This window comes from Mirounga leonina, unplaced genomic scaffold (genome assembly GCF_011800145.1).
Source record: "Mirounga leonina isolate KUSES-001 unplaced genomic scaffold, KU_Mleo_1.0 Mir_96, whole genome shotgun sequence".
Classification (NCBI taxonomy): Eukaryota; Metazoa; Chordata; class Mammalia; order Carnivora; family Phocidae; genus Mirounga; species Mirounga leonina.
The window spans coordinates 6,794,313-6,807,276 of record NW_023270871.1 but is presented as its reverse complement, the minus strand read 5'-3'; the positions used below and the strand labels follow the sequence as shown (position 1 = coordinate 6,807,276).

Below are 12,964 nucleotides of genomic sequence, written 5' to 3'. Positions count from 1 at the left end.
GGTGAGAGAGATGATGGAAATAAAAGTGATTCACTAATGGGAAGCAAAGAGGAAAGCAAGGTCAACATGTGATCCTGCCCAGTTTTGTGGGAAAATATGGAAATAAAGTATGGTCATACTGTGCTTCTCTATTAAAGTATTGGTGTTTAATTAAAACTTGAATTAAAAATCTGATTTCTCTCTATTTCCCACTTTATTCTTCACATCTTATGAATGGTGAATGTTGAACACTGTCAGCTGCTAGAACTGTAAGGTATAGAATACACACCATATAGATAGATATAATCATCTCTCTCCAACTTCCTGAAATAGATTTGAACAAAAGGAAGAAAAAATGACAGATGTTTCAAAGTCCTGATAGGATGGTAATTGAGGATAATTTAAAAAGTTCTATTTACCTAGCAAGTTCATCCAAAATAATTATCAGGCATTAGTCATAAATGTGCTCCTTTCACCATCTCAGGTACAAAAGAGAATAAAATTTTTAAAAAAATCTTGGAAATAAATACTCACACTTTATAAGTTTGACAAACTGTAAGGAGAAGTAAGAAGTAGGGAAAGGAACTAATACATATTAAGTACTTTGATTTAGCAACTATGCTAGATGTTTATCAAATTTCCTTTCTATTGTTTGTTACAATTATGATTTTTCACTCTAGAACTGTTAGATGATCCCTCTGAATTCTGAGCAGTGTCATTGTGAGCTATTACATTGTTACAATGTAACAACACATACTTTTACTAAGATTACATTGCCATTATAAAATGGACAATGAAATCATTTCCTCCACAAGGGCAACGGACTTCCCCTCTTTAAGATGAGGATTGGCAGTGGGCATGCCCTTCCTGAACCTTAGAACCCAACTCTGTTTTTCAGTAAGTCTGGGAAGAAATTTATTAGTTGATATGAGAGTTGAGAGATTCAGTCCCCTTTTATTTATCATTAAAACTCTATTAGGGACTTCATCTCCCTTGTACAAAGGATTCTGTTCCCATCTTGTACAGTCCTGTCAAAATTTTCTGTACACAGAGCTGTCATGTTGTTCTAATAATGCAAGGAAACTGGCAACATTAAGTATTTACATGGTGAGGAGATCAGAAAGAGATTGCCAAGATGCCCGGAGTTCAGTCAAAACCCAAGCGATAGTACAGTAGGTGATGTCTTCTACTCTTTCTGTCTGCAGAAGATCAGAAGTGGCTATTAGATTTTTTTCAAAGTAACATTTTTAATAATGCTGCTTGGGAAATGATACTACTTCTGCTGTAAGTTACAGGAAGAAATAAATTCCAGTTGGCTCCTTCAACAAAAAATTGTGACTGGGTATGCTACAATGTATTTCTATCTTCAAAGAGAGCTGTAAGAATAAAATGCTTTGCCTGTATTTAATAAAACCTACTTCAATGGTTAGGGATTTATGTTCTCAGAGTTTTCAAAGGAAATGCATTCATTTCAGAGCAGTTGCTTGAAATGACTAATTTCTGTTGCTTTTCCTAATTTCATTTTCATTTGATTTATCTGAGAGTTTGGGGGAAAGGAACTATTTCACATCAATTAATTTTCCAGACAATTATAGCAGAACTGCTTATTTTATTTTAAAGATTTTATTTATTTATTTGAGAGAGAGAGACAGAGAGAGCACAAGCCAGGGTGGGAGGGCGTGCAGAGGGAGAGGACCAAGCAGACGTCCCAATGAGTGGAGAGCCTGATGTGGGGCTCGATCCTAGGACCCTGAGATCATTACCTGAGCCAACGTCGGATGTTTAACTGACTGAGCCACCCAGGTGCCCTGCAGAACTGTTTATTTTAGTCACACTGGGAACGATTTTAAACTTTATTTAAAAATAGTCCATGTGGATCAAGTTTATCATTTTAACCTGACACCTGTTGGCTGTGCTGCTGGGTGGGGCAGTGATGTCTTGTCCCCTGTATTCTTGGCACTTCGTGCTATACATGGCAGTCAGTCACAGCTCAGTGCCTGCTTTGCCCTGGGGTAACATGACTAAACATGTTCTCTTCCTCCACTGAGTTTATATATTTAGAAAGCATTCAACACATATGTATTAAATTAATGAATACTAAGTAGTAACACAGATTCTCCTGGCTTATTGTCTCTCCTTACAGACAGAAAAACACACATATTTCTGCTTACCAGCAATCTTTCCCAGTTATTTTGGAGTATCCCCAGGGGAGTCTTCCATGTACTTGGAAATAGGTCTGCTTATGTTCGCTTTTATAATCGTCAGACCTAACTATTGTTCTAATATACGTTAATTCATCTATGTTGTCCTCATGACAACTGTACTACAAGAGCTGCATAATCAAATGTGGAAGAAAAAACTTGCCTCCATCTTGATTTCTACTTGGTTAGTTGATCCTAGAAACACCAATGTTTTTTGAAATTGCTCATGAAAACTGATGATTTGGGTTCTGCTTTTTTTTTTTTTAAGATTTTATTATTTATTTGAGAGAGAGAATGAGAGAGAGAGAGCACAGGAGAGGGGGAGGGTCAGAGGGAGAAGCAGACTCCCTGCTGAGCAGGGAGCCCGATGTGGGACTTGATCCCGGGACTCCAGGATCATGACCTGAGCCGAAGGCAGTCGCTTAACCAACTGAGCCACCCAGGCGCCCTGGGTTCTGCTTTTAAACCCGTCCCTCCACAAGTGCTAATGATCAAGCTAGTAGGCCAGGAGTTGGGGAGAGTTACCATGTCATGCTCTTCCATCATCCACCTCTCCTTTCTCTCCACACACATTCACTCTGATTGTTCTGATTTTCCTAACAATCAAAATGAAAAGCTCTCATTCGTATCAACTTGCACATAGATATTGAGGGGGTCCCACTAGCCAAGAAGAGAACTCCTGTTTGTGCTGAACTAGGACAACTGTTAAACCATTTTGAGCATTAAGGACTATTTCAAAATATACATTCATACCACTTCTCATTAGTTGCTTTAATCAACCTTGAGATGGGAAGGCAAGTAACTAAGCAACTAAGCAATTGGTTTCCTAGGGCTGATGTAACATTACCACAAATTAGGTGCCTGAAGACAGTAGAAATTTATTCTCTCACTGTTCAGGAGGCCAGAAGTTCAAAATCAAAGTGTCAGCAGCATTGGTTTCTTGTTGGAAGCTTAGAAAAGGATCTCATGCCTCTCTCCTAGCTGCTAGTGATTGCTGGATTCTTAGCATTCCTTGGCTCATGAACATATCACTCCAATCTCTGCTTCCATCACCACGTGATGTTCTTTCTCTGTGTCTGTATCCCTGGGTCCAAACTTCTCTCTTCTTATAAAGACCCCAGTCATATGGGTTAGGGACCACCCTATCCTATATGACCTCATCTTAACTTGATTACATCTGCAAATATCCTTTTTCCAAATAAGGCCACATTCATAGATTTAGGGTAGACATGAATTTTGTGGAGACAGTATTTAACCCAGTATAGAAACTATGTTTGTTAAATGGGAATAAAATGCCATCTGCTTGATAATGGCTAGAGACAACTCTTTCCAAGTCTAGAAGGCCATTTTCCTTTACTTCTGCATGGAAGCTCTGTTGAGGTTGGGAGAATATTCAACTTCAGAAAAGTCAAGTGTTATTGTAGGTTAGGTATGCTTCACCATTCTGTCTGTCTGTCTAGCTATCCAGTGAGCAAGTCTTATCTACTCACAGTATATGCGGTTCACTGATTTTGTACCTGACATTTGAATAAAAATGACCTGCTTGGCACACAGAATGTAGAAGATACCAATTCCTACTGCCTCCTTTCTGTTGTGTTTAATATTGTGCCATGCAATCTTTCATCTGAGGGGTGGGTTTTTTTTTCTTTTTATTTATAACCTTTGAAATGCCTTTTTTTTAAATCAAAACTAGGAAGACTGTTAAGCGAAGTATGGATATTAAAGTTATTAATTCTATTATATGAAGTACATACTTTTGCAGAATATATTCCTTTAAGAATGAGTACTTACATTAGGTATTTTAAGCACACAAATGGAATTTAATTTTATCCTTGAATCAGACACAATGGACACAGTAGATCCAGCACAGGTATGGAAACTAGAATGATAATGTTACATTCCTATTTCCACAGCAAACCCATGTAATTATCCTGATTAAGCACATAATTTGTTTAATCTATATTCTTTGTTTGCATCTTCTGACTCTATTATTCAGTACCTGAGATGTATCTAAAATTTACCATTTAGTTTCAAATTAACATCTGTCGTAAACTACCCAAGAAGACTAGGTGTATGAAACAAGGAGTAGTTATCCTAATGGTTGAATAAGGGAGTATTTGGCTTAATCACATTTAATTAATATAAATGCTGCATAATGTTTGATTTTCAAGGAAACACAATACAATGAGATACAGAGCACAATACAGCCCAGATGTGGGGCAAGTAAGAGCTTCTTCCAGCTATAAATATAACCATCACTTAATGCTCCTTTATATCATTCAGAGAGATGAGGATGCAGAGAAAGGGTAACCCACTTACACTGTTAGTGGGAATGCAAACTGGTGCAGCCACTCTGGAAAACAGTATGGAGGTTCCTCAGAAAGTTAAAAATAGAACTACCCTATGATCCAGCACTTGCACTACTAGGTATTTATCCAAAGGATACAAAAATACTAATTTGAAGGGACACATGCACCCCAATGTTTATAGCAACATTATCAACAACAGCCAAATTATGGAAAGAACCCAAATGTCCATCAACTGATGAATGGATAAAGAAGAAGTGGTAAATATATACAATGGAATATTACTGAGTAATAACAAAGAATGAAATCTTGCCATTTGCAATGATGTGGATGGAGCTAGAGTGTATTATGCTAAGCAAAATAAGTCAGTCAGAGAAAGATAAATACCATATGATTTCACTCATATGTGGAATTTAAGAACAAAACAGATGAACATAGGGAAAAAAGAAAGAGAGGCAAACCAGAAACGGACTCTTAACTATAGAGAACAAATTGAGAATTACTGGAGGGGAGGTGGGTGGGAGAGATGGGTTAAATCGGTGATGGGTATTAAGGAGGGCACTTGTGATGAGCACTGGGTGTTGCATGTAAGTGATGAATCACTAAATTCTACACCTGAAACTAATATTATACTATATGTTAACTAACTGGAATTTAAATAAAAACTTGAAAAAAGAAATCATTCAGAGAGCTGGTTAGCTATTTCAGTGCTCTATAGTTAACATTATGAGCTTATTGTGTTCTGTAAAAATATTAATAATTAATATTATATATAGTACTTAACAACATGCTAGTCAATAATCTAAGCATTTTACGAATATTAGCTCATTTAATCCTTTCCATAATTCTATTAATGTAGGTACAATAATTATCTCAATTTTAGAGATGAGAAAACTAGGCACAGATGTTCTAAGTGACTTTTCTGAAATCACAAGCTAAGAAGTGGCAAGGTCAGGATTTGAAACCATGTAGGCTGGTTCTGGAAATCATGCTCCCACTTCTGTTCTACATTGCCATGTTAAGGGGTGGGTGTCGAGTCTCTGCATATTTGAAATCACACTCTACAGAATATGAACTGTGTGCTCCACTGATCCTTGAAGACCAGTTGGCAGTCTCTATCATACTGACAAAGACTGGGTGAAAATTATCTAGGGACTATTAAAATAACATAGCTGGAATTCATATTTTACTCATGTAGTCAACCAGCTGCTTATGAAGCAGCTTCCAGGTTCTAGGCACTCTCCTATGTATTACTGATACAATGGTAAGTGAAATACAGCCCCTGCTCATGGTAGAGAGACACAGGCATGTAAATAGCTACATCACATACCATCTGTTACAGCCCAAATCACAGCGTTGTTAGAGGAAAACATCTTGCCATGATGCCTCTGAATTGGTCACAACTCAATATAAATAATCAAACTCCTTAGATGCCAAGCAATGTATGTTAATGCAATTCCTGGACTTCGCTGCAGGACATTCTGAATGTCAACTCATGCATCTAAATACTTGTTTTGAAAAACCTGCCAGCTCATCTGGGATCTGTAGACAGTGCAGGGCATGGCTCTCAGTCTGAGAAATGCTTGCTTGCATTTATGTACCTTGCCTCAGCCTATCTGATGCAGGCAAACCACTGCTTTGTTGATCAATTATAGGAGTTCAGCATTTCATCAGAAGCCATGCCTTTAAAATGTGGGGCAAGAATTAATGCAGGATCAGAGGTACAGGTCTGTGATTCAACAGTCTTACACAATTCACAGCACTCACCATAGCAAATAATACATTATATGTTAAAAAAAAAAAAGAAGAAGATAGTAGGAAGGGAAAAATGAAGGGGGGGAAGTTGGAGGGGGAGATGAACCATGAGAGACTATGGACTCTGAGAAACAAACTGAGGGTTCTAGAGGGGAGGGGGGTGGGGGGATGGGTTAGCCTGGTGATGGGTATTAAAGAGGGCATGTATTGAATGGAGCACTGGGTGTTATACGCAAACAATGAATCATGGAACACTACATCAAAAACTAATGATGTAATGTATGGTGATTAACGTAACATAATAAAATTTTTTAAAAATCAAAAAAAAAAGAATTAATGCAGGATCACCGATTAGGGACTTTTCTGGCCTCAGTGATTTGATTATTATTAATCAGGGCTTATCAGGAGTGGGTCAGTACACTAAGCACTTTGCATGCAGCATCTCACTTAATCTTCACAGCTTCCCAATGAGGTAAGTATTCATAATTATCTCTATTTTACAAATGAGAAACTGAGGTTTAAAGTCTGCCCGAGGAGTGGCTCATAGGAAGTGGCAAAGTCAGGACTCAACTCCAGCCCTATCAAAGTGTAAGGCTCATGCATGTCCTTAACTGCCATGTTGTCCTGCCTCTGGTTCATTTAAAAAGCACCACTGAAGCGCTTAACCACAATTTGCACCTACAGAGTGGAACCCTCAGAGTACTGTGGAGACAGGTGGTCCCACAGCTCTTGATTATAACCAGTAAAGCCCTGCTTATCCAATGGCTATTCTCCCTTCCACTTGTGACATTTGAACCTTTGAACAGTGTTAAATTAACAGTGCAGATGAGTATGCTTACATTCATCCCATCAGTCTAACAAATGTCTTTTCTTAAATGAGGTAAGACCTCAGCATGGAATATATCTGGGCCCTCTAGCCTGCCAGGAAGCCACCAGCCTTAATGACATTATTGCTAGCTATTGTTTCATTTGAAGGTCACCACTGTCAACTCAGAAGTGAAAGTAGACAGGAGAGAATATAAAGGACAGGGTAGGTGGATATTTACTTAAAGTAGAACTGGTGCATTAGGTCAGAAGAACTTGAAGTTGTTAGTGAAGTCATAACATTAAACTATCATCTAAAAGTTGTTCCATTCTCTGAGAAATACAATTTAGTAAGGCATAATTTATAGATTATTAATTTTTCAGTAAATGCATAATATTATACTTTAAAGTAAAACAGTGTTTTATGTAGAGATTATGTTTATAAGGACACTAAATTGAGAGAAAGCTATCGTTAAAAGTATCAAGATGATAAGATACCTCTGTGAGTACTTAAATATTCATCCATCCATTCATTCATTCATTTAGTCAGTCATGCTTTCCAAAACATTGAGTATTAGACATTTCATTAATAGAGTAGCAATAAATATAATAAATAAAGTAAAATTTAAAAAAAATTTTAGATGGTTTGTGGATTTTAAGATAGACTTTAAAATGTTCCTTTTACTTAAAATTAAAAGGAATTGAGGGGCTATATTGAAAGTCAGTAGTTATGATAAAAATTAGTACCCAAACTTGAGCCAATCAATTCACTTCTCTAAGCCTCGATTTCCTCATTTGTAAAGTGAAATGTTGGGGTAGAAAACTCCTAAAGTCTTCTCAGGTATAAAATCTTATGCTTCATTCACAGACCTTCCATTTATCTACTTAAGGATAAAATTAGTCTCTTTAGAATTAATCTCAAGAAGCCAAGTAGTCAGAGAAATTTTATAGGCAATGAATATGAATATATACATAACTTGAAAGAGAACTGAACTGTGGAGATTCTAGTATGGATAAAGAACATAGGCTAGAGGACATTGCCTCTAGATTGGAGACTGACTAATAGTGGCACTATCTGGATTTCATGCAAAGGAATAAATACTGTTGAAGAGTTGACCAATTTGAAGTGTTTGGGGAACAGTTTAGTTATCATTTAACTTTTCAAACACTAGAGCTATCACAGACAAAAAAGAAAGGAAGGAAGGAAGGAGGGAAGGAAGGAAGGAAGGGACAGAGAAGAGAAGAGAGGAGATAAGAGAATTTGAAGGAGAAAAATATCCAAATAGATGAAATAACTGTTCTACATATCTATCTGAGCTATCTACAGAGTTTATTACCCTGTATAATCATGGCTGGAGGCCTGTAACACTGCAGATAGGAATACAAAATTTCATGACTAGATACCTGAGTTATAGCTCCAACACCCTCTGGCAGATGTCTACAAATATATCTAAACTCTCTCTCTCTCTCTTTTTAGGATTTATTTATTTATTTATTTAGAGAGAAGGAGCAGGGGGGAGTGGCAGAAGGAGAGAGAGAATCTTCAAGCAGACTCCCCACAGAGCGTGGAGCCCGACATGAGGCTCGATCCCACAACCCCGATCTCATGATCTAAGCCTAAATCAAGAGTTGCACACTCAACTGACTAAGCCATCCAGGTGCCCCTGTATCTAAACTCTCATAATAACAATATCCTTTTCTATAAAGTGAGGATGATAATAGTACATCCCTTTTAGGATTGTCATGAGGTTTAAATAAAATAATACTGTGAAGTATATAACTAGTACTTGACATGTGCTCAATAAATGCTATCAATAACAATAATAATACCTGTTGTTATTATTACTATTAATATTGTCACTGCTTGAGCACATGTTAAACAAATATGATAAATAACAAAGGTATCCAAAAGCCATATGTGAGTAAGAGGTGTTTGGCATTAAACCCAATTTCCCTTGAAATGAGTTGTTGGGAGTTGAGGAAGTTTTCCTTGAAATAAGTGACATTTGGTGGGTGATAAATTCAGATTTAAATACGTGATTTTAGAAACAGAACAAACGAAAGCTCAAGGGTTATATTGGTCAATGCATCACGTGAAATCAATGTCTCCTTAATTCCTTTTGTATATTCAAAATTTTAACCACCTATACCTTTCGGCATGTTTAGAAACACTGTTGTAATGGGAAGAATATTGTATTAAAATTGTGAAATTTGCTTTTCTGGGCTTGAGGGTTTTTTTATTATTATTTAGAGTCAATTACCCAACATACAGCACATCACTGGTTTCAGATATAGTGTTCAATAATTCCTCAGTTGCATATAACACCCAGTGTTCATCACATCACGTGCCTTGAGTTTTTGAAAACTTTAGTTCTATGGTTCTTTGAGTTCTAAAGAGCTATGGTCTTCTGACCTAAATCATTGATGCATCTTTCTAAAGCTAAAATTGGCTTGAAGAATTCACCCATGTTATATCAGAGCAAACCAAGGTCCTGATACTTAATTTAAACATGAATGAGTTTAAAAGAAACAGCATGACCCTATGCAAAACTAAAGCAAAATAAATAGCCAAAAAAAAAAAAAAAGAAACAATGAATGAAAAAGATAGAAAGAAAAGCCATTAATATAATTCGAAGATCTTTTTTTTGTATAGCCACACAGCTGTTCATATTTAAAGAAGCAGACAGGTATTACAAACACAAAGAACTCTGAAAATATAGTGGTGAGCTGTTTATTAAAAAATCTGCTGACAAACACCCTGTCACGAGCAGACATCAAAATAAAGGAACTAGTGGTGAACACGGATTCCAATGAAATATGGAACTGATCTAAACAGTGGTAGGAAAATGTACACAGATTATAAATTCTATAAGCCCAGGCAATGCAAAAATAACGTAGTGATAAATACACATTAAAAAGTTTAAGTCTCTTCTTTTCTTACTGGGAATTAATAGATACTATCTAAAGTTGATAAATCAAGAAACAGAAGTTTATACACTTTGTATAAAATTAATAATATAACTGCCAGGGAATAAAACTCATGATTGAGGGGCACCTGGGTGGCTCAGTCGTTAAGCATCTGCCTTCGGCTCAGGTCATGGTCCCAGCGTCCGGGGATCGAGCCCCACATTGGGCCCTCTGCTCAGCAGGAAGCCTGCTTCTCCCTCTCCCACTCCCCCCCCCCGTTCCCTCTCTCACTGTGTCTCTCTCTGTCAAATAAATAAAATCTTTAAAAAAAAAAACAAAAAACCCCTCATGATTGATATAATATAGAAATCTATATTCTGTTAACAGAGAATATGCATTTTAAGCAGCCCCTATTCTCCCCAAATAAAAATAACATGGAGTACTTTTTCTGATTACAATGCATCAAAAGTAGAGAATAACATAGAGACTAAAATATTTCCAAGGACATTTTCCATTCTGCAAAAACAAAGTAAAACAAAACAAAACAAAATTTATCCCAAAAGAAGGAAAAAAATCCCCATGGTCCTTTTTCTATAGAAGACCTGGAAGAAAATGTAAGCTTAATAAAGTAGACATCAAAAAATGAGTGACAAAATACATAATGAGGTGTTTTTTTAAAAAAAGGAGACTATATATTTCCTTATTATTAAAGTCTTACATTAGTGTTGTATATTTGTTAGAATTGATGAGTCAATATTGATACATTAGTATTACTAAAATCTGTGGTTTACATCAGGGCTCACTCTTTGTGTTATACAGTTCTGTGGGTTTTGACAAATGCAAAATGTCATGTATCCACCATTAGAGTGGCATATAGAATAGTTTCACTGTTCTAAAATACTCCATGTTCCACCTATTCTTCTTTCCCAAACACCCCTCAACCCCTGGCAACCACTGACCCTTTTACTATCTCCATAGTTTTTCCTTTGCCAAAATGCCATCTAGTTGAAATCATACAGTATGCAGCCTTTTCAGATTGGCTTTTGTCACTTAGTAATATGCATTTAAGTTTCCTCCATGTCTTTATAGCTCATTTCTTTCTTTTTTTTTTTAAGGATTTTATTTATTTATTTGACAGAGAGAGAGACAGCAGGGGGAGCGGGAGAGGGAGAAGCAGGCTTCCCGCGGAGCAGGGAGCCCAACGCCGGCTCCCTGGACCCTGGGATCAGGACCTGAGCTGAAAGCAGACCCTTAACGACTGAGCCACCCAGGCGCCCCGATAGCTGATTTCTTTTTAGCGCTGAATAATATTCCATTGTCTGGGTATTTATTCAGTTGCTTATTCATATACTTACTGAAGAACATCTGGTTGCTTTCAAGTTTTGGCAATTATGAATAAAGCTGCTATAAATATTCTTGTACAAGTTTTTATGTGGACATAACTCTCCAATTCATTTGGGTAAATACCTAGTAGTACAATTTCTGGGTCATATAGTAATAGCATGTTTCATAAGAAACTTCCGAAATGTCTTCCAAGGCAGCTGTACCGTTTTGCATCCTTACCAGCAATGAATGAGAGTTCCTGTTGCTCATATCCCTGTCACCATTTGGTGTTGTCAGTGTTTTGAATTTTAGCTATTCTCTTAGGTGTATAGTAGTATCTTTCAATTAGCAATAATCGCACCTCGGATAAACTTCATTGGCTATGAGACTGCCACTGCATAAAGCTGTATAGTAGTATCTTATTGTAATCTGCATTTCTTAATAACATATGATACTGAACATCTTTTATATGATTATTTGCCATCTGTACGTCTTCTTTGGTAAGGTGTCTCTTCAGATATTTTATCCATTTTGTAATTCAGCTGTTTCTTTTTGTTTCTGTTTGTTTCCAGGAAAATTCATCATCTTCCATGCCGACCTCATTTTGTTGTTTTCGAAGGTGTTCCCTCTCTCGTTTAATTGTCATCAAAGGCACTTAGAATAATCTCTTCAATAGGTTTGTCCTTTAGGAAAACAACCGCCAGGAAGAAATTTATCGTTTAAGAAAGGCATGGGGTTTGGGGAATACAGCAGTAAGATTTTTCATTTTATAATCTGCTCTACTAATTGATTTTCCCCCAAATGCATATAATTATTTTTAGTTTTCAAGTAAACAGATAAGAAAAAAACTGCCATGATGGCAAAAAAAAAATTTAATTATAAGAAGTCAGTCACAGACAACCTTACTCTTCTCTAATGTGATTTCTCATTTACTGCTTACTTTGTCAACTGTTGCTAAAGAAGAACATCACAAAAGAGAAAGTAAAGAACTAAAAAAGAAAAGAAAAACCACATTAACAAGATTTTGAAGAGGAAATGATAATTTAAAAATACAGAGGCGAAGATTTATGTAATATACAGTGAGCCTCCTACTCAGCTTCTCACCTGAACCCTCAGACAGTCAAGCTGACTTCTAGTAGCTGACCACGTGGAAGTCTTTCGATGCCCCACTAAGGCTGGAAAAACATGGGAGAGGATATTAAAGAAGAGGATGTTTTATTAGTTCCTGGTTTCAGTCCTAACAAATTATTGGCTAAGGTAAAAATAAAATGGTTTTCATTCATACTGAACTAAACAATCAAATACTCCTGTGTAGTTCATAGAATATAATTAAAGAGAAATTTCAACCTAACCATGAGTTCTCAATGCTGTCCCTGACGGCAAGGATGGTCTAACTTTTCCTTGAATCAGGATTCAGGGTAGAAATGAAAATATCTCTTCACTTAGGGACTGTTGAAGCTGCTGCTGGGAATAAGTTAGGGTGTACATCTTGCTAGTTTTTAAACTTGCAGAATGATAAACCAAAGGATAAACAGAAAGCACAATTCCAAATTGCTGCTGAGAAAACACCAAATATTTCTCTTCTTGTCCCTCTCTCTCATTTTAAGAACCAAACATGCAAAAAGAAAAAAAGAAAAAGAAAAAAGAAAGAAAGAAAGAAAGAAAGAAAGAAAGAAAGAAAGAAAGAAA

At 36.5% G+C, this 12,964-nt stretch overlaps 1 protein-coding gene and 1 pseudogene across 2 annotated transcripts in view; both read right to left on the bottom strand.

Moving 5' to 3' along the window:
• Positions 1 to 12,964, bottom strand: part of LOC118006413 (F-box only protein 4) — a 382,076-nt gene that overhangs the window by 188,461 nt on the left and 180,651 nt on the right. The gene's annotated exons all lie outside the window — the stretch shown is intronic.
• On the bottom strand, positions 11,554 to 11,681 carry LOC118006443 (annotated as a pseudogene).